The sequence below is a fragment of the Oryctolagus cuniculus genome, chromosome X, assembly GCF_051225735.1.
Source record: "Oryctolagus cuniculus isolate XC-2025 breed Fujian yellow rabbit chromosome X, ASM5122573v1, whole genome shotgun sequence".
Lineage (NCBI taxonomy): Eukaryota > Metazoa > Chordata > Mammalia > Lagomorpha > Leporidae > Oryctolagus > Oryctolagus cuniculus.
The window spans coordinates 26,406,211-26,428,945 of record NC_142888.1 but is presented as its reverse complement, the minus strand read 5'-3'; the positions used below and the strand labels follow the sequence as shown (position 1 = coordinate 26,428,945).

The window sequence follows — 22,735 nt, the reverse complement described above, 5'->3', positions numbered from 1 at the left end:
TTAAGATTTATTTATCTGGGCTGGTTTTGTGGTGTAGCAGGTTAAAGCCGCTGCCTGCAATGCTGGCTTCCCATATGAGCACTGGTTCGAGTTCCAGCTGCTCCACTTCTGATGCAGCTCCCTGCTAATGTACCTAGAAAAGCAGCAGAGGATGGCCCAAGTCCTCGGGTCCCTGCACCCACATAGGAGACTTGGATGAAACTTCCGGCTCCTGGCTTCCGACTGACCCAGCTCCGGCTGTTGCGGCCACCTGGGGAGTGAACCTGTGGATAGAAGATCTTTCTTTCTTGGCCTTTCTCTTTCTATCTCTCTAACTCTGCCTTTCAAATAAATAAATAAATCTGCTATTAGCAAGGAGCTGGATTAGAAGTGGAGCAACTGGGACACAAACCAGTGCCCATATGGGATGCTGGTATTGCAGGCAGCAGTGTAACCTGCTGTGCCACAATGCCGGCCCCGCCTTGTATCTTTAAGGCATCAGCACATTGAATCCTTCTCATACTTTGAATCTTTAACTTCTTTTTCTATTAGCTGATGAAGGTGATAAAATGGAATCATACAAAATACTTGATGACGAAGGCCTCTCTGCTACCCTCCAAAAAGAAAAAAAGAAAAAGAGAGAAAAAGGAACAGCAGATGGGACAAAAAGAAAACAAATAACTATATCAAAAATCATATTAGGGGTAAGCATTTAGACTAGCAGTTAAGTTGTCAATTAAAATGCTCACTCACGTCCAGCATCAGAGTATCTGGGTTTAATACTAGGTTCTGACCCTGACTCCAGCTCCCTCTTCATGCCCCTGGGAAGCAGCAGTGATGATTCAAGTAATTGAGTTGCTTTGGGTTCCTGGTTCTCAGCTTTGGCCCAAAGAAGCCCTGGCCATTGCATGCACTTGGGGAGTAAGTCAGCAGATGTGAGTGCTCTCTCTCTCTTTCTGTTTCCCTCTCAATTTTAAAGAAAAGAAAATAGGAATACAAAAACATCCAGTACCCAGCAAGTTCAAATTCACAGTGTGTGACATTTGACCAAATATAACCTCTCATGGAAAGAGACAGGACAATGCGATACTGCTTTAGGCCAAAAGGAAATTCTACAAAAATTTTTTAATTCATTTTCATTATATTTGAAAGGCAGAGAGATAGACAGGGAGATCTTCCATCAACTGGGTTACTCTCAAATGTCTGCAATAGCCAGGGCTGGACCAGGTGGAAGCCAGGAGCCAGGAACACAATCTGGGTCACCCACATGTGTGGCAGGAAGCCAAGTTCATGAGCTATCATCTGCTGTATTCCCAGGGTGCACACTGGCAGAAAGCTGGATCAAAAGCCAAATAGCCAGGACTCAAACCAGGCACTCCAATATGGAATGTAGATGTCCTAAGGGGCAACAACCACTGGACCAAATGCCTGCTTCCAAAATTTCTTCAATATGACACTCAAAGTATAATGGCTCCACAAATGATGAATTGGACTTCATCAAAACTAAAAACATTTGTTCTATGTAAGACACAAGAAAATGAAAAGATAAGCCACAGACTGGGCAAAAATATTTACAAAATGTATCATATTGTAAAATGTTTAATTGCACTAAAGCACAAATAACATATAATGTACCATCTTAGCCATTTTGAGTGTATAATTCAATAGTGTGACGTGCATCATATTGTTGTACAACCAACTGCCAGAGCTCTTTCATTGTTCCCAATTGAAATTTTATATCCATTCAACAATAACTGCCCGTTTGCCTCTCCCTCCAGCCCAAGGCAACCACTCTTCTACTTTCTGTCTCCAAGAATTTGACTGCTGATGTGGTACCTGACATAAGCGGAACCATATAATACTTTGATTTCCATTTATTTGACTTAGCATCATCTCCCCAAGGTTCATCCTGGTTGCATCATGTGTCAGAATTTCCCGCCTTTTTTAAGTCGAATACTATTGCATTGTACAGATAGACTGTCTTTTCTCTACACATTTATTCACCAATGGACACACGTGGGTAGCACCCATCTTTTGGCTACTGTGAATAAGGCTGCTATAAACAGCAGTGCACAAATAATATTCCCTGTTCCAAATCCTTTTGGGCATATACGCAAAAGTGGAATTGCTGGATCAAATGGTCATTCTGATTTTAATTACAAAGCATATGTTTTATGAGATTTATGTCTAAAATATGAGCATACTTTAAACATTTGTGGATCAAAAAGAATGAAAAGCTAAGCTTATTTTGGTATAAAATTTTTATATCCATGCATAGATTTGCTTTTGTGAACTTTCTGAAAATTCTTCCTGTGCATGGACAACATGTTTTGCACCAAAATAAACTTATCTTTTACTTCCATTTTTCCATGGATCTTTTTAAGTACCCTCTCATATACAGAGCTCGCAATACTCAATAACAAGGAAATAAGCAACCCAATACAATGTAGGCAAACGATTTTAACAGGCACGTCACCGAAGATATATAAATAGTATAAAAGCACTTGAAAAGATGCTTAATATCATTACTACCATTAGAGAAATGCAAATTAAAATCACAGCAGTTTGTTGTAGCAGAAAGCATGTCAATGGTTGCCTGGGCAGGGGTGGGGCACATACATATTTAAATGTTTACCAACTGCATCTCATTAAACATATGCAAAGCAACTCTTAGACTTGAATTTTTAACCTCTTCCCTAAAATAGTAGTTCTGTTGTCCTAGATAACATTTGAAAAATTTTTTGTTTATTTATTTGAATGTGAGAGAGAGAGAGAGAGATCTCCCATCTGCTGGTTCATTCCCCAAGTGCTCATGACACCCAGGCTGGGTGAGGGCAAAGCCAAGAACCAGGAACTCAATTGGGGCCTCCCATGTGGGTGGCAGGGACTGAACCACTTGAGCCATCACCCACTACCTCCCAGGGCGTGCATTGGCAGGAAGCTGGAACTGGGAATGGAGAAGGGACTCAAACCCTGGCAGTCCTACAGGGGATAGGGGTGTCCCAAGCAGTGTCTTGGATGCTAACTGCCCATCCCATGTCTTACGTAATATTGACTGCAGAGAGACAGAAAAATGGAGGCAGGGGTTCCATTTTCTTTTTAACACAACAATTCATTTCCTCATTCAAACATGGACTCCCTCACAGAGGAAAAGGCCCATGAAAGCTGATAGGTCAGTGGAATGACATTTTCTTGTTCTTGGTGAAATATCAGATGGCAGTCTTGGGGCCTTCTGTTTTTGGTAAGATTGAGGAAACAAATGAACTTTCCCTTCTTCCTGCTGCTAAGTACAGCTGAAACTCCTAGATTTCAAATACGTAAAGGAAACGTAAGATAGACAGAAAAAGGCAGATCCGATGGAGGTCTTGGGACCTGAGGAACAATGTGGCTTTCTTTTTCTCTCATATCATCCAGCCTGGGTGCTGGAGAAGCCAGCCAACCCACACACATCAACAAGCACAGAGCAAAGCAAACCAAAAACACCAAACCTCCAAGAGGAGTCTGCTCTCTCTAGCCAAAGCACCAGGAAGAGGACCATGTAGGTAGCCAGAAAACTTGGAGACAGTAATTACCCTACTCTGACAACAACAACAAAACAACAGGCCCCACCCTTCCAGCAAAGGCCACGTGAGGACCTGAGGGTGCCACCCTTAATGACTTCAAAGCCATGCTGCAAAGCACCCCTGCCCTGAACCTAGGTGGAATCGGCAAAGGTGGAGCGAGCAGGCAGGACGAACACCGCTGCTAGATAGTAAGGAGCCACCCCCCCTCCCAACTTCTTGTTTCCATGGAAATCAGAATGGGAGTCTGGGCTTTCACCTCAACCAGGCAGAAGCCAGGTGCTCCTCCCCCTCCTCTCTGGGGCGGTGTCAGAGGAGACCTACAGAGTTTGAACATTCCCCATTGCTCGGTGTTCCTGAGGTCACCTCTGTCCAGTTGAGGCAATAATGAAGCAGCTTGAACCCTCCCAGCTAGGGTGGAAGCCAGTGAGCAGCCTGAACTCCCACCCATGCCCAGCACACACACGGCTGCACACACGCGCGCGCACACACACACACAGTCAACAAAAGCTGAGTGGAGAATTTGGACTTTCACCTTCCTCTGACAGAAGCGAGGCAGTGTCCACACTGCCCCTGCCCGAGCAGCGTCAGGAGCGGTGTGCTAAAGCACCAGACTTAAATAGTATTTGGAATACGATAGGCTCAAAACGTCCTATTTTTAATACCAAAAAAAACAAACAAACCAACAAACAATTCATCATATTAAGAACCAGGGAGATCTCAACTTAAATGAGAAAAGACAATTCACCAAGATGACAGAATTATTAGAATTATCTGACAAGGATTTTAAACCAGCCCTCATAAAAAACCGTATTGGGGAACAACTACAATCTTGCTTGAAACAAATGAAGAAAATGGAAGGTATCAGCAAAGGAAATAGAAGCTATAAGGAAGAATCAAATGGAGAATTTTGAACTAAAACTTCCACAAACTGCAGTTAAAAACTCAATTTAAAAACTCAGCAGCAGAATACAGAGGACAGGGCAAAGAATCAGAATTAGAGGATACAATAGAATTGAATATCCAGTTTGAACAACTAAGAGAAAATAAGCTGGAAAAAAATCAATAGAGCTTTAGAGATATGGAGCATTCTAACAAAATGTAATATTTAAATCATGGCACTTTCAGAAGGACAGGAGAAAAAAGGTGGTATTAAAATAATATTTGAGGAAATAATTGCTAAAAATTCTGAAATTTAGCAAAAAGGCATAAACCTACAGATTCAAGAAGCTGAGAAAACCCCCAAAAGGGGAAGCGAAAAGAAATGCACGCCATGATCCATCAGAGTCAGACTTCTGAAAATGAATACAATCAAAAAAATCTTCAAAGCAGCCCGAGAGGAATGACATGTGACTTACAGGGATAAAGCAATTTGAAAGATATGGATTTTTCTCAGCCGATACCACAGAGGCCAGAAGGAAACAGCACAACATTTTTCAAGCGCTGAAAAGAACTTTCAGTGCAGAATTGTATAGCTAGCAAAAACATCCTTTGGGAATGAAAGGAAAAGGAAGGTATCCTCTGATGACAAAAACAAGAGCATTTGTTGCCACCAGATCTGCCCTACCGAATGGCTAAAGGAAATTCTCTAAACAGAAAGAAAATGAGAAAAGAAGAAATCTTGGCCCATCGGGGAGGAAGAAAGAATGACAAAGAGGAAAAAAAGGGGAGATAAATACAATAGACTTTTGTTCTCTCCTTGGGTTTTCTAAATTATATTTGACAGTTGAAACCAAGATTATATAAAACTGGTTTGTGTGGTTGTCAACGTATGTGAAAGAAATATTTAAGACTTATAAATGCGGGAGGGTTAAGAGTTATAAAAAGAAGTAAGGCTTCTATACATCATTCAAACTGGTAAAATTTTGACACCAGCAGCTTAAGCTATGTATATAAAATGCGATGTTTGAAGCAGCAATTTTAAAATGTTATACCGAGATACACACAAATAACACAATAGCTGAATCCAAATAGAATCCCAGAAAATGTTCAAATAACCCACCAGGAAGTCGGGAAAGAGACTATTTTGGTGACAAAGGAGAGGCTGGCGAAGATGAGGGGGCAGGGAGGGAGAGAAGGTACACCGCTCTCTCTGCCGCGGGTACTCCAGGGCTAACTGGACCTCTGGTTCCAGCGATCATAGTCCATCCTGCTGCTTTAGGGTCCCTTGGGGATGGAGAGAGAGGGAGGAATCGGCCAGTTCTTCTGCAGAGCTTTGCCTTGGTGGACTGGACGGTGCTGGTTCTGTTTATACCAACAGGCCAGTCTGCCATCACACCACACCAGAAGGAACTACTTGCCAAGGGCTGAACTGGGCTCATTTCAACACCACCAAGGGATCCTTCCTGGGAACGGCTGGGAACTTTATTACTATGATTACAAAAGCCAAAAGCACCACTGCGTGTGTGACCCATGCTGCTGGAGAATTGGAATTAAGATGCCTTTGGAAAAGGAATGATGTAAGTTTGGCAAGAAGGAGAAGCCAACTTAACACATTTTGGAGGTGTGCCCTAAATGCTTAAGTCATATTTGGGTTCAAAATCAGAAAACCTTGGCAAATTCTCCCTACCAGATTGATTTTAACAGACATCTTCTGTTTTTGAACAATTCAGAAGAAAATGAATAGTAAGTTCCAGGGTAGTTCAACTTCACTTTCATCTTTTTTTTTTAAGATTTTATTTATTTATTTGAGAGGTAGAGTTACAGACAGTGAGAAGAATATATATATATATATATATATATATATATACAGAGAGAGAGAGAGAGAGAGAGAGAGAGAGAGAGGTCTTCCATCTGCTGGTTCAATCCCCAAATGGCTGCAACGCCCAGAGCTGGGCCAATCAGAAGCCAGGAGCTAGGAACTTCTTCTGGGTCCCCCTCATGGGTGTAGGGGCCCGAGCTGGATTGGAAGAGGTGCAGCCGGGACTCAAACTGGCACCCATAAGGGATGCTAGCACAGCAGGCAGAGGATTAACCTACTGAGTCACAGTTCTGGTCCCATCTTTCTCTATATTTCCAGCTACGAAGTGAGCCCCCAAATCTGACAGCAGGCCACCTCCTGGGACCCGCTGACCTGCTGTTTGTGGCACCTCCAATTCTGTATACCTCTGAACACTTCCCATCATGAGAGAGAGGAGAGAGAGAGAGAGAGAGAGAGAGGGAGAGAGAGAGATCTTCCATCAGCTGGTTCACTCTCCAAATGGTGGCATGCCGGCAATAGCCAGGGCTGGGCAAGGCTGAATCTAGGAGCCTGGAACTCCATCTGGGTCTCCCACAGGGGTGCAGGGGCCCAAGGTCTTGGGCCATCTTCAGGTGCATTAGCAGGGAGCTAGATAGGAAGCAGAGCAGCCAGGCCTGGAACCTACACTTTGATATAGAATGCAGGTGTTGCCTGGCGGTGGCTTAACCTGCTGTGCCATACGCCAGCCCCACCCATTTTTAAAATACTTTTTAAAAAGAAAAATGGTGACTGGGGGCTATTTGTACAGAATATGCCATCCATGACTCCAAATGCCACTTTAACCAATTCAACATGACAGTGTCTTAATATCCTCAACAGCACAGATAACTTCAAATTTTAAAGTCTTCACAGAAAAGAACAAGCTAACCAGTTCTCCCCCCCACTCCCTTATAGACCAATATATAGACAATTAGGTTGGGCAGATTCATGGGGAATTGATATTTTTGTAATATAAAGTCTTTTAGTCTAGGGTTCCTTACATTTCTATTTATAATTTTAATAGTATTTTATAGCTTTGTCTATAGAGTCTTTGCGCTATTAGAGTAGGTTTCTTTTACGTATTTGTAAATGATTTGTCTGAATATTTCATTCCCTAATTATTTTTGGATGGCGTATAAAAACACAATTGATCTTGCATGTTGTCATCTTATTCTGACACTTGTCAACCTTCCACATGTACAAGTCCCCCCCCCCCCCCCCCCGCCTTCCACAATCTCACTGTTAACACTGACAGTTTTGCTTGTCACTGGCTAGACACGGGGTATTCTCATTTCTTCTTTCTTTGCCTTACTGTACAGGCTGAGAGTTACATTATAGTGGTGATTAAATAGTGAGCGTGCACAACCCTGTCTTGTGTGGATTTGAAAGCTTCCAACATTTGATCCCTATGTAAGATTTGTTGAAGGTGTTGTTTTGAGGAATTTTCTAAGAATTTGTTTTATCAGGAATACATGGGTATCAAATGCTTTGAATGCATTTTGAGAGACTTGTAATTTTGTTCCTTTATTCTGTTAATCTGGAGAATAACCTTTATCTACAAAATATTCACCAATCCTGCATTTTTTTGAAATAAACATGCCCTTTTTTCATGAAAAGAAAAGGCGGTCTTTGCCAGTTCTGCCCAGACTGCGTCATGATGATTCACAGTAGCAGCCCTCTAGAGCTTTGAATATTTTTGATGTTACGTGCTGGAATTTTGTGGAAAATGCATTTTCTAAGAGGCAATAACATGAACTGGAAAAATCTTAAAAAAAGATTTACTGGTTGTTTCTTGTATAAATGTGTGTCTGCCTGCATGTGTGTATGCTTGCTTTAAAACCCAGATACATATGTATCCATTTTTTCTATTTTTATCTATTTTGGCTATGCATTGCTACATATACATATTATATATATATATATATATAGCAAAGCACATATATACATATATAATGATTTGTATGATGTATCCTTTTCTATTCTGATATTGGTCTATTTCTTGATCAGTTTAGCTAGAAGTTTATGGATTTTATTAGCATTTTCAGTGAAGCAGTTTTTGATTTCATTGATTTTTAAACTGTCCATTTCTATGTTATTGATTTCTGTTCCTATCTATAGTATTTCCTTTCTTCTGATTATTTTGGGCTTAATATGTTCTTCTACCTGCTGGTTCACTCCCCAAATGCCCACAACAGCTCGAACCAGGAATTCCATCTGGGTCTCCCGTGTACGTGGCAGGGAGCTGAGTACTTGAGCCATCACTTGGCTGCCTTCCAGGCTGAGCCTTAGGAGGAAGCTGGATTGGAAGTGGAGCCAGGACTCTACCCCAAACGCTCAGTTATGGCAGGCAGAGTCCCTTGCAGCAAATTAACCTGCTGTCCCCAAGCATTTCATTAACTGTTTCCTGTAATGCAGGTGTGCTGGTGCCAAATTCTCCACGTTTGAAAACTTTCACCTTGATTTTTGAAGGATATATTTTCTGGGTAGAGAATTCTAACAGACACTTTTCCTGGTCTCCCAAGTGGGTGGCAGAGACCCAAGAACCGGAACCATTACCTGGTGCCTCCCAAGGTGCATAAGCAGGAAACTGGAATTGGGAGTGGAGCTGGGCCTTGAACCCAGGCACTCTGATATCAGATGTGGGTGTCTGTCCCAAGAGGCATCTAAACCATTACACTAAATGATGGCCCCAATGTATTGGTTCTCAGCCATTTTCCTCATTGTGCTTCATTTTGGGTAGTCTCTGCTGCTATGTCTTCAAGATCTGTGGTCTTTTCTTCTTTGGTGTCTAATCTATTGTTAAACCCATATAGTGAAACTGAAAATTCAGCTGCTAATTTTTTTATATCAGGAATCTTCATTTGGTTCTTTTAAGTATCTATTTTCATTCTGTTAATATTTTCTTTTACTATGCTTCCTATTTGTTTTTTACTATATTGAGAGTATTTATAACACCCGTTTTATCATCCTTGTGTGTTAACCTCATCATTTCTACCATCCCTGTGTCTATTTCTATTGGCTAACTTTTCTCCTGATGATGGGTCCTATGGTGTATTATTAGGTAATTTCTGATCAGCTGGCCAGGCTCATGAACTTTACACTGTTGAGTCCTGGAGTTTGTCACAGTATTTTAAATGCTGCTGAACTTTGTGCTGGCAGCAGTTTATGTTACTTGCAGGTCAGCTTGATCCCTTCAGGACTTGCTTTTCAGAATTTTTACAGCACGTCTCCAGGAGCCTTTCCAGTTTAGGGCTAGGTTAACCTCACTCCCAAGGAATGACATTTCTGGGGTCTCCACCAGCTGTTCCGTCCAGTCAACAAAGTTTCTCTATTCACACTGGTAGGAACTTGAAGATCCCCAATCCTGTGTGAACTCTGGAAACTGTTTGAACACAACTTCCTGGTAGTTCTTTATGCGGAAGTTGGCCTTTACCCAGCTGTGTTGAGCTTCCTTCTATGTGTGTGGGCCCCAAAGAAGATTTCTAGAATACCTAGAATTCTGCCTACTGTATTATGGTATTGGCCCACCATTTGAAAAAATATTGATTTATTTGAAAGGCAACCTTAGAGGGAGAAGGAGATCTTCCATCTGCTAGTTTACTCCTAAATGGCAGCAATAGCCAGGGTTCGACCAGGCCAAAGCCAGGAGCCAGGAGCTTCATCTGGGTCTCCCATGTGGGTGGCAGGGGCCCAAGGACTTGGGCAGCCATCTACAGCTTTCCTAAGCACATTAGCCCAGAGCTGGATGGGAAGCAGAGCAACTCGGACTCAAACCAGTGCTCTGATGTGGGATGCGGATGTCACAGGCAGTGACTTAACCAGGTGTGCCACAACAGAGAGAGAGAGAGACAGGGTTTTCCCAGATGCATTAGCAGGGAGCTGGATCAGAAGTAGATCAGTCAGAACTCAAACCAGCACCCATATGGATGCTGGCATTGTAGGTGGCGGCTTTACCTGCTACATCACAGCGCCAGCCCCTTATAACCTTCTTATCCAAGGAGGGGTGTTTGTAGAAGTCAGGCAGAGCCTGTTTGTGACTCAAAGGAGCCAGGGTTATGGGAAGAGATGGGCTTCAGGCAGGGTTACTCATAACCCAGAGAAGTGACTCGAGTAGCGAAATCTTCAAGCCAGCAAGGAGCAGAGGGTGAGCAATAGAGCCAAATAGAGCCACTTGCTCAGACTTTAGTGATCTATAAGCAGTTGAAGAGATAAGTCCAAATACATATAGATGGCCTTTTTAAACGTTCAAACACGTTGCTTAAAGTAACACAGTCACATAGTTCTAAATTTAAAATGTAAAACAGTGCATAGTCAACAAGTCTCCTTCTCATCCCTGTCTGCCCAGCCTGCCAGTTTTCCTTCCCAAAGCAATGTTACCTGCTCTGTGGGTGTATTTTTTTCCTTACATATATATTGTTTCTCTGTTGTGTTTATGCATGTACAGGAAAGGACTTCAAGAAGTGCGTGGAAAAATGGAATCAAAAGACAAGTTTATTTTGGAATTTTTTTAACTCTATGCATAGATTTTTCAAAGTTTGCATTGATTGATTTATTTTTAAAGAGTTACAGAGAGAGAGGGAGCCAGGAGTTTCTTCCGGGTCTCCTCTATGGGTGCAGGGGCCCAAGCACTTGAACCATCTTCCTCTGCTTTTCCCAGGGGATGATGCAGGGGACTGCATCAGAACTGGAGCAGCCAGCACTTGAACCCATGCCCATATGGGATGCTGGCACTGCAGGCGGCAGCTTTACCTGCTACACTACAATGCCGGCCCCTCCATGAAATTTTGAAGACCCTCTGTATTCGTGGACTTAAAAATTGTTGCACCAAAATAAGCATCATGTCTTTCTATTTTGCATGAACTTTCTCAAGTGCCCTCATAGATAATGGTCCCCTTTTACCTTAATGACACTGTACTATATTGCTTTCTTTTTTCTATTAAAAAGATTCCTTGGTTATATTTCCTTACCACTAGGCAGAGTGGCTTTATGTAACTATTTTACGTAACTAGTCTTCTAGTATCAACAACATTTAGATTGTTTTCAATCTTTGGTGTCTAAAATCCCCTGTACATATATTATTTCACACACATAAATATTTCCTTAGGACAACTGAATAGGAGTAGGATTGATGGGCCAAATGATTTATGTATTTGCCATTTTGATAGATTTCACAAAATTAACCTCTGGGGTTAAAACAATTTACACTTCCATGGGCAATTTATGAGAATACCTAGCAACTGAATATTACCACTGTGTATTTTATCTGGGTAGACAGGAGGGTGCTATGGCTACAGAGAAACATTGCGTGGAAATGGTTTTTGTAAGCATGGTCTCCAGGTGAGGGTGAAGCTGGGTGGATTGTGTCTTTCACAACATCGTGGATAACTGCTAGGCTGGGAAGCTCATTAAATAATCTTTATAATTTGGAATATTACATTTTCTGCCTTTTGTTTGTTTGTTTGTTTGTTTGTTTTAGAGAGAGAGACAGAGAGAAAGGTCTTCCTTTCGTTGGTTCATCCTCCAAGTGGCCACCACGGCCAGCGCTGTACTGATCCGAAGCCAGGAGCCAGGTGCTTCTCCTGGTCTCCCATGCGGGTGCAGGGCCCAAGCACTTGGGCCATCCTCCACTGCACTCCCGGGCTACAACAGAGAGCTGGACTGGAAGAAGAGCAACGGGGACAGAATCCAGCGCCCCAACCGGGACTAGAACCCAGGGTGCTGGCGCTGCAGGCAGAGGATTAGCCAAGTGAGCCACGGCGCCGGCCATCTTCTGCCTTTTTAAAAGCTGAGATGTGAACCATAACCCCATGACGATAACCAAAATAAATGCTATTTTATAGTTTATGAAGTATTTTCCCACATACATTTTTTTTTAAATTATTTATTTAAAAGGCAGAGTTAGAAAGAGGGAGAGGAAGAGAGAGAGAATAAATCAATCTTCCAACTGCTGGTTCACTCCCCCAAATGGCTGCATGGAGAGCTGGAACTCCAGCCTAATCTCCCACGTGGATGCAGGGGCCCAAGTACCTGGACCATCCTCCGCTCCTCTCCCAGGCACATTAGCAGGTTGCTGGATCAGTAGTGGAGCAGCCGGGACTCAAACTGGTGGTGCTCATATGGGATGCCAGTGTTGTAGGCAGAGGCTTAACCTGCTGTGCCGTAACACTGGCCCCTCCCACATACGTATTTTTCAACACACCTCCAAATATAATCTAGGTTTAAATGGCACATTGTATTTCAAGAACTTAGTTTCAGAAATACTAAAATAGAGGTGAATGTTGTGGCACAGTGGGTTAAAAGGAGGCTTGGAATGTCCAATATCCAGTACCAAAGTGCCTGGAATAGTGGCCCAGCCCCCTGCTAATGCATCTGGGAGACAGTAGGTGATGGCCCAAGTATTTGAGTCCCTGTCACCCACTCGGGAAACCTGGATGGAGTTCCTGGCTCCTAGATAAAGCCTGGCCCTGCCTTGGCTATTGTGGGCATTTGGGGAATGAGTGAACCACAGGATGGACGATCTCTCTCTTTCTTTCTCTCCTCTCTCTGTCATTCTGCTTTTCAAATAAAAAAATTTTTTTAGGAAAGAAATACCAGAATAGTCAAAAGTGAACTAGAGCAAGAAATCATGTGTCAAATTTATGCCAGCATATTCCTCATGGCCACAGGCTCATTTCTGCACTTCAAAGCAGTTATTTTTCTCTCTGATAGAGTTCGGAACTCCCAGTGGCTCTTGAATTCCAGCCAATATATTAAAAATGAATGGCAGCGCCACATTATCATGGCTGAACCCTGCTTTAATCATTCTTGCAAAACCTCTTTGCATTCCAAGACAATGAAAAAGGCAAAGAGCTGTTACCAACAGCGGAGTCAATACTCCAGTATGCTCCTGCTTACTGAGTTCTGCATAACCTGTGGGCAAAGGCGACGGAGTAACACCTTCTGGCAGCAATGACAATGACTGACAAACTGCTACGTGGGGCTACATGCAAAGGCACGACGAGAATCTTTCTATGGAATCTCTTGCCTGCCCCTTTATTTAGTGAAGGTCACGTGGCCATCTTTGCAGCTCATGGGAGAGGAATAGAATTTGCTTGTGTAGAGCCCCAAGACCTAAAGAGGTTTATTTTTTACTTTGCCTCACAGCATGAGAGAGTGCTATTCATTTGGAAAATTACCACAGCCCGTTTTTCACTAGTAATTTGTTCACACATTTCATAAAATTGACGGATCAATATGTCAATCATAGAATGTTAGCAGTGCAAAAGATGTATTTTTAAAGACCCTTTTACTAGAAGATTCTCCCGTCTATATTGAACCATGTTAGATGTTTAGATAGCCTGCATTTACACCCTGTTCTGACGTTCACTTTATTTCTTGCTTAACAGTTGTGGAGCAGAGCTCACCGATGGCTTCCAATTAAGGGCCGATCTTCCACCTCACCAGTTCTAGAAGAAAATCGAGGTGAAATTCTCCAGAGTAGCGCTTCCCACATCTGAAAACGCGCACGCGTTGTCTGCGGGTATCTTGTTCAAAGAGTCTGCTTGAACAGCTCTGGGTGAGACCCGACGGTCTACAGTGCTGACAGAAGACAGGTGATACCTACACTGTCACAGGCAGGTTGCAAGGCTGCCCTATAACCTGGGAGACTATAAAACTTTTACGGCTATGACTCAAAGTGCAAAAGCAATAAGGAAAAAATAGAAAAATTTGGTTACACCAAAATAACTCATTGCATGCAAAACCAAGACGAAACACCTTAGGATGAAAAGATAAGTGACAACATGGGAAAAATACTTGCAGCTTGTTATCACTAGGGGTTACTGCCCTAATATAGGAACAACTTTTTAAAAATAGAAAAGCAAAAGACTAACAATTCTAGACAACAGGCTAAAGGCCTGAGAAAGAACGTTAAGAGAAGTAAATGCAAATGGCTTTCTACTATATGAAAAGGGCTCAATTTTCCTCACCAGGAGAGAAATGCAAATGAACAACTTTTCTCTCCCTATCAGGTTAGCAAAAATCCGACTGCCTGATAGTCTTCTCTGTTAGAATCCCCACTTTTAGGAAGCTGTCCCAAGGGTACGTTATAAAAAGATGAAAGCACAAATCTATTTATTGAAACATTAATTAAAGTAGGAAAAGATTGCAACAACCACACGCTTGTTCAGGGCTTAGTTTAATAAATTCTGATAGAGCTATGCGATTAAGTACTATTTAAGTGTATAGAATAATTCTATGCACTGTTAAGAATGATTCTCCGGGATAGAATATCATGTAAAAAAAAAAAAAAGCGAGGTGGTAAAAGAAAAGCTTACAATAGTTTATCTAAGAAAAGATACAAGTGTGTATATGTGTATGTGCCTATATTTTTAAAAAAATGTAAAGAGCTAGCATAATATAAAGACAATGATTACCTATGGAAGGAGGAAGGAAATATAGTAGAGGGAAAGAACCTAGATTTTTTTTTTCCTGAAAAAACTGGGGATAGGGGCGGGCACTATGGCATAGAAGGATAAGCCAATGCCTGCAGAGCTGGCTCCTCTTCTGATCCAGCTCTCTGCAGTGGCCTGGGGAAGCAGTAGAAGATGGTCCAAGTGCTTGGGCCCCTGCACCTGCATAGGAGACCTGGAAGAAGCTCCTGGCTCCTGGCTTCAGATTGGCCCAGATCCAGCCTTTGTGGACATTTGGCGAGTGAACCAGTGGATGGAAGACTTTTTGCTTTATCTCTCCCAATCTCTGTAACTCTGCCTCTCAAATAAATAAGTAAATCTTTAAAAGAAAAAAAGAAAAAAAAACTGGGGATGATAGATTTAATTTTCGAATCATGTCAATATTTTTCATAGCCATAAAGCAAAATCAAATCAAATTTCATAACAATACCTAAAAGTCAAATGCAAAATGAAACTAATGGAGCTATTTGTTGAGTTGATGGCTTAGCCACCTTGAGGCAAATTATTTCAAGTGAACATTAAGGGAGAGTAATCTGACTTTAAGTTTCTAATGGGATATACCCTATGGAAAAAAAGCAAATATAAAAAAATCTTAAATTGATAAGCAATATCATTTTTGTTTTTCTGACAATGTTTTATACATATATACATATTAAGATAAAGCTTAACATTTGCTAATGTCATTAGAAACCAAGATTTTTCAGCACAGAGGAGAAAAATATAAAACTAAACTCCTTGTTCCTATGAATCGGTACTACCAAAATTGACTTATGATGCATTTTCTCTTAAAAATAATAGGTCTTTTGGGGGCTGGCTTTGGATGCAATGGCTAAGCTGTCACTTAGGATGCCTGAATTTCATATTCGTGTCTGCGTTCAAGTCTCAGCTCTGCTCCCCATTCCGGCTTCCTGCTAATCTACCCCCTGGAGGGTAGCAGGTGATGGTCCCAGTACTTGGGTCCCTGCCACCCAGGTGGGACCCCAAGCTGGAGTTCCTGGCTCCTGGCTTTGGCCAGGCCCTGCCCTGGCTGTTGCTGGCATTTAGGGGACTGAACCAGAAGACGGAAGATCTCTCTGTCTCTATGCCTTCACTTTCTGGGATATTTGGGGAAGCCATTCTTTGTGGGTCCTGCTGGCCCCTGCACACTGCAGGACCTGGCTGCTGGAGCTGGAGAGCCTGCACCACTAAAAATGGGGAAGCAAAAATGCTTTCTTCCTGCAATATCTCCCCAGCCTCCTCTACTAACAAAGATTTAGTTCTGGGGCCGGCATTGTGGCACAGCAGGTCTTACTGCCGCTTGGGACTTCTGCATTCCAAATCAGAGTGTTGGTTTGAGTCCTGCTACTCTGCTTCCTATTGAGCTCTCTGCTTATGTGCCTGGGAAGACAGAGGATGATGGCTCAAGAGCTTGGGCCCCTGCCATATATGTGGGAGACCCAGATGGAGTTCCTGGCTTCAGCCTGGCCCAGGTCTGGCTGTTACAGCCATTTGAGAAGTGAACCAGCAGATGGAAGATCTCCCTCTTCCTCTCTCACTGTCATCCTGCTTTTCAAACAAATAAATAAATAAATCTATCTATCTTAAAAAAATTTTTAAAGCAAAGATCTAGGGCCAGCTGGCAAAGCAAAAAAGATTTAAAGTACCCAGATTCATTTTCCCAGAGTAGTATAAAAAGGGTGAATTCAGTTGTGAGCGGCAATAAATTGGTAACCGGCACAACACTCCTGTGCTGGCACTCAGATTACAGTAACTGAATACCAACCCAGAGCTCCTTAGAGAAGTGGTTGATTTCAGGTCTGAGTCAGTAAAAGTACAGTGCCATCATGGAGCACGTTGTCGTGGGAATGTGCAATGTCCTGCTAATGTGAACCCTGGGAGGCAGCAGGTGATAGCCCAAGTACTCGAGTCCCCACCACTCATTGTGAGAGACCTGGATGGAGTTCTGAGCTCCTGGCTTCCACCTGTCCTAGTCTTAGCTTGTACCGGCATTTGGAGAGTAAACCGGTTGATCTGCCTCTCAAAGAAATCGAAACAAATCAAAATGAAAAAAAAAAAAAAAAAACAACCAGAAACATCACATAGCATCCCATATATGTATACAGTTTTAATGTATCAGTTAAAATTTTTAAAAATTTACATCTTTAAAGAAAAATGTAGAAAGAGTGATGGGATCAGAATCGTGGATCTCAAAGTATAGAGTCCTGGATTTTTGTCAGGGATCTGTGAGGTCAAACTCTTTTCACAATATTCCTAAGGTGTTATCTCCCACTTTCACTAGCTTGACATTGCATTGATGGTGCAAAAGCAGAGGTGGCTAAAAGCGCTGGTTGCCTTCGTAGGAATCCGGGCAGGGGTACCTACCGTCCTTGTAGAATAATTTTATTCATTCTCAACCCTTGAGTGCATGTCTTCTTAGTACTCTGTGTGTTGAAATGGAAATGTACACGAGGCACTTCTGCTGTGCTCTTAGGCACGATAGCTGTTTTGAGGAAAAGCGACTGTGTGATTGTTTAGGATGGGAGCTGAGCTGGCTACTTTCCCCCTGCCGAACACCATTTTTACTTGAAAGAACCACTGACAGTCAAACTATGACTATTCAGACAGTGGTATTTGGTAGACATTTTCTTTTTGCTAATAAAAAAAAAGATTTATTTATTTATTTATTTGAGAGGCAGAGTCACAGACAGAGAGAGGGAGAGACAGAGAGAGAGGTCTTCCATCCGCTGGGTCACTCCCCAAATGGCCGCAACAGCCAGAGGTGGGCAGTCCAAAGCCAGGAGCCAGGAACTTCTTCTGGGTTTCCCCTGTGGGTGCAGGGGCCCAAGGACTTGAGTCAACTTCCGCTGCATTCCCAGACACATTTAGCAGGGAGCTGGATTGGAAGAGGAGCAGCTGGGACATCAACCAGTGCCCATATGGGATGCTGGCTCTGCAGGCGGCAGCTTAACCCGCTATGCCACAGACATTTTCTTTACAATTAAGAAGTCAGTCTTGACACAACAAAGGAAACAAGCTGACAGTATTTGCTGCCAATGATCAAATTCAACTTTTCAAGTAAAAATTGTAATTTTGAAAAACTTGTATCTACCACTGTAATTCTTTTTTTTTTTTTTTTTTGACAGGCAGAGTGGACAGTGAGAGAGAGAGACAGAGAGAAAGGTCTTCCTTTGCCGTTGGTTCACCCTCCAATGGCCGCCGCGGCCGGCGCACCGCGCTAATCCGATGGCAGGAGCCAGGAGCCAGGTGCTTTTCCTGGTCTCCCATGGGGTGCAGGGCCCAAGCACCTGGGCCATCCTCCACTGCACTCCCTGGCCACAGCAGAGGGCTGGCCTGGAAGAGGGGCAACCGGGACAGAATCCGGCGCCCCGACCGGGACTAGAACCCGGTGTGCCGGCGCCGCTAGGCGGAGGATTAGCCTAGTGAGCCGCGGCGCCGGCCTGTACCACTGTAATTCTAACATCTTCTGATCTTTTTTTTTAATTTTAAGATTTATTTATTTATTTATTTGAATGGCAGAGTTACACACAGAGAGAGAATCTTCCATCTGCTGGTTCACTTCCCAAATGGCTGCAATGACCGGGACTGGGACAGGCCAAAGCCAGGAGCCAGGAGCTTCCTCTGGGTCTCCCACATGAGTGCAGCAGCCCAAGCACTTGGGCCATCTTCTGTTCCAGCCAGGACTTGAACCGGTGCCCAGATGAGATGCCGGCAATGGGGACGGAGGTTTAACCTACTGCGCCACAATGCTGGCTCCTCTTCTGAACATTTACAGACTCTTCTGATAAGATCGGTGGCAAGTGTAATAAATGTGATTTTTATTTTTTTAGATATTGTATAATAAAATGTGTCAACATTTGGAATTTCTGAATAACTCAATGGGCCAATATTTTCAAAAGTGACTAATACATGATGTTACAAAATTAGGGATGGGTAAAATATCAATTCCAAGTATAAGACAGAATTTAATGGGACAGAATATAAAAAGTCCGTGGATGTGGTTTCAAATTGCACATCACAATTAACCTTTAAGAAACGATTGCTTCTTTCTATAAAAGAATATCCAGGCTATTAAAATGCCATTCCCCTTTTTAACTACGTGTCCTGGTTCCGTGGGAGACTGGGTATTCTTCACACACTGCAGCCAAAGCAATATATTACAGCAGACTGAATGTAGAAGAGGTGGAAATCAAGCCAGATATTAAACAAAGTTACACAAATGCACACTGCTGCTTTTCCCACTAACTGTGTTTGTGTCGGGGACTATGGTTATTTTTCATAGAATGTTATTTGTGTTATGTTTATTCTTGCTACTTTTAAATGAACTAATACATAAACAAGTTCTCCATTTTAATATTAACTATGGTAAATATTAATAGGTATCACCTACATAAGTAAAAAGTCCCTTGAGACCCTTAAGACTTAAGAGTTCTGAGTTCCAAAGATCTGAGAACCTTTGAATTACAATATCAGTATTTTCCAGTAAATGAAGTAAGAGATACAGGCATCGATCATCAATGAGTACTATGTGACAAAAAAGGAGTTAGTATGTACCTCTTGATTGACACAACACCACCTGTGAAAATCAGATTGCAAAATCACCTTGCAAAAAACAAAACAAAACAAAAAACAAAAACAAAAAAAAAAACCAGACTCCAGGGAAGCTCCTAGTTGCAACTACCAGGTTATACGAAATACAGAGGCAAGAGAAACCTGTGCAAGACCCTTGAACATATGATAATTATGCAAAACCCTGCACACAGGCCATCATATCGGATGTATAGCTCCATTTCCTCAATGAATAAGTTACAAGGGAAAATCAAAAAGGAGACACAGCCCACGGATTTGTTTTTGCTGTTTGGCATGCCTTGCCCCGCCTTTCCTCCTTTCCATTCGGTGACCTGGCACTCAGTTTTCAAGTCAGAGCTCAGGCATTAGGTCCTCAGTGAAGCACAGCCTATAACCCAGTCTTTTGTACTCCAATGGCATTTTATACAGATCATGAATTTAGTACTTATCATTCGGTATCATAATATCTGTTTCCATGTTTAGTCTCTCCTTGGATGCCAGCACCATGTTCCCCACACTTCTTTCTTCCCCCAAGGGTCAACATTGTAATTTTGGTTCAAAACAGGCACTCAACAGATGTTTGCTAAATGAATGAAGATATGGTGGGTGTGTCCAAGCTCAGAGTCTATGAATCTGCTCTTGGTTCCGATCCTCCCACATCTTCAGCACCACCAACACTTTTTCTTTTAGCCACGAAACCAGACTTGACACAATGTCCTAAGGTTGTGATCACAGCTAATCTAGATGGGAGGCGAGTCTAGCAATAAGCAAAAATGGCTCTTGAATGCCCACTCCATGTAGGCACTGCTCCAGGTGCAACACAGTCTGAGGGTTAAGTAGTCAGGGGCCTGCTGTCCTAAGCGTGGACCCTATTTGGAAGATAGCCAATATTACCTGCACCTGTAAAAACCTTCCATCTTTGGTGGGTACTCTGAGGAAGAAAAGGTGGCTATTTTGTGATGGAGAATTAGTGGACGTGTGTGGGCAGGGAGAGAGTAGAAGATACTCTAGCTAGAGTGGTAAGGGAAGAAGTGACATTTAAGCTGACATTCAAGGGAGCCAGTTATGCACAAAAATCGGGGAAGAACTTGACTTACGGGTTTGGGGAACAGGGAGTGCAAAGGACCACAGGCAGGGGAGAACTTGGTATGCTCTGATTGTTGGAAGGCTAAGGCGGCTGGAGGGTAGTGAGTGCAGATAAGAGGACTGTGAGATGACGGTAAAGGGCTAGGGAGGCATGCATGGCCCTGAGATCCGGGGCAAGAGCTTTTGATTTCATTTAATCAGCAAGAAGAATGCTTTGAAGGGTTTCAGGTCGGTAAATAACAGGGTTTGATTTGTGTTTTTTTTACCTACTGTGTGGAGAGAGGATTGTCAGATAGGCAAGGGTGGAGTTGGGAGACCAGTTAGGAGGGGCCTACAGGAATCCAGGCGAGCAATGACAGTGGCAGCAGGGAATGAGACAAGTGGGCCTTGCCTAGATCTTTTTGGAGATCAATGGAACTTGTCGACGGGTTCGATGGGAGTCGGGTCCCCACACAGCGCAATGTTATGAAATCCTTGCAGCCCAGGGCTCCTAATCTGGGATCCGGGTGTCTCAGGGGATCCAAGGATGCACCTCTGGGAGTCTACAAACACCCTGAAAGGGAGTCACAATTGTGTGGCCCAGCATTGTCTTGGTGCAGGGAGTGGGAGGTGGGGCTGGTGGTTTTCCCCAAGTTCTCAAAGGCGACAGAAACCCTGACAAATGTTGAAGGCTGTTGGGGCTCAGACAGGGGCATGGGGAGGCTTCTTGGGCTCTTTATTTTTGTGTTTGTTTGGATACTTTCTTTTCTTCATTCTTAAAAAACTTTACTTATTTATTTGAAAGGCAGAGTGATACAGAGAGAAAGGGAGGGAGGGAGGGAGGAGAGAGAGAGAGAGAGAGGTCTTCCATCTGCTGGTTCACTCCCCAAATTGTTGCAACAGCCAGGGCTGGGCCAGGTCTAAGCCAGGAATCAGGAGCTTCATCCAGGTCTCCTACATGGGTGGCAGGGGCCCAAGGACTTGGGTCATCCTCTGCTGCCTTCCCAGGCACATTAGTAAGAAGCCGGATTGGAAGTGGAACAGCCGAGTTGCAAACCAATGCTCCAACACAGGATGCCAGCGTCGCAGGCTGCACCGTGGTGCCTGCCCCTGGCTATTTTCCTAATAAGCAGTTAAAAACAATGAAGTGCACGCTGCCTTCCTTTCATGGCTTCACGCTATGGCTAAGGGTCAGTATGTTTGCCAATCAGACCTCTAGGAGTTCCTGCCTGATTTGCATGGCTGCCGCCCTCCCCTGTACTGTGGTGGTGTGCACTTGGTTCCTTCTCCAAGGGAGTAGCCCCCATTGAATTTTCATTTCCTGAATTTCAGAAATACAGAGTGTGAGAGGGGACCTCAAAAAGTGCGTGGAAACATGGAATGAAAAGTTATGGTTATTTTGGTGGAAAAAATTTTGAAATTCATGCATGCTTTTTCTCATAGTAGATATCTCCCATACTTTTTTTTTAATGTTAAAGTTTCTTTTAAACTCTTTACAAGAGAGAGAGCATGCTGTCATCTGATGGTTCACTCCCCAAGTTCCCCTCAGCAGCCAGAACTGTGTCAGCTCAGAGCCAGGGGAACTCAAGTACTTGAACCATCCCTGCTGCCTCCCAGCGTGCGCACTTGGTAGGAAGGTGTGGAATCAGAAGCCGGACCCACAGCATGAACCCAGGCACTTCGACATGGGATGTGGGTATCCTAACCGGTTGGTGGCTTAACCACTAGGCCAAATACCCTGTGAACTTTTAGTCACTTTTAATGGGTGCTGGAGGCTGAGGGCCTGCACATGGAAACTCAGTTTCTCCAGGAAGTAGTGTGACCTCGGCAAATACACTCTCTGAGCTTTGAATTCCTCTAATGTAAAAGGAAACTGATCCTCTTTATTCATGGGTTGACTGGTATTGAAATAGGAAGATATGATGGGTAAAACAGTTCCCAGGACCACATAAATAAGCTTGGCCCTGGCACACCTTCCCTGTTTGAATGGTGGGGAAAACCAAGCAAAGCTGGCCAGCAGGGCTGTTGTCTCCTCCATACTTGATTAGGTGGAGGTCAAGTTCTCATGCGAGGCTAAAGCGAGGACTGACCCCTATAGGAAGCTATTTGTGACACTGAATACTCTTGTCCCCTAACTGGCTAGAACCGTCCCCAAGGCCTGACTCACTGCTGGCCCCTGGCTCTGTGACACACCTGTAGAGTGTCTTTGAGGCGTAGTTATGTGTCTAATATGCTCAGTTCTACCCTTAGGAAAAACGTTCATGTCACCAGCTTGCCAGGTGCATGGAACCAGAGCATTTGCCTGGGTGGCTTGTGGGGGGCTGGCCTAGCGCCCACCCCTTTGAGGCCCTCCCCACCTCAGTCCCCATCTCTGGTGATCTGACACGCCACTCCCG

The 22,735-nt window shown here is 43.3% G+C and overlaps 1 protein-coding gene across 2 annotated transcripts in view; it reads right to left on the bottom strand.

Annotated features, from left to right (window-relative positions):
* Positions 1-22,735, bottom strand: part of USP9X (ubiquitin specific peptidase 9 X-linked) — a 192,951-nt gene that overhangs the window by 162,708 nt on the left and 7,508 nt on the right. The gene's annotated exons all lie outside the window — the stretch shown is intronic.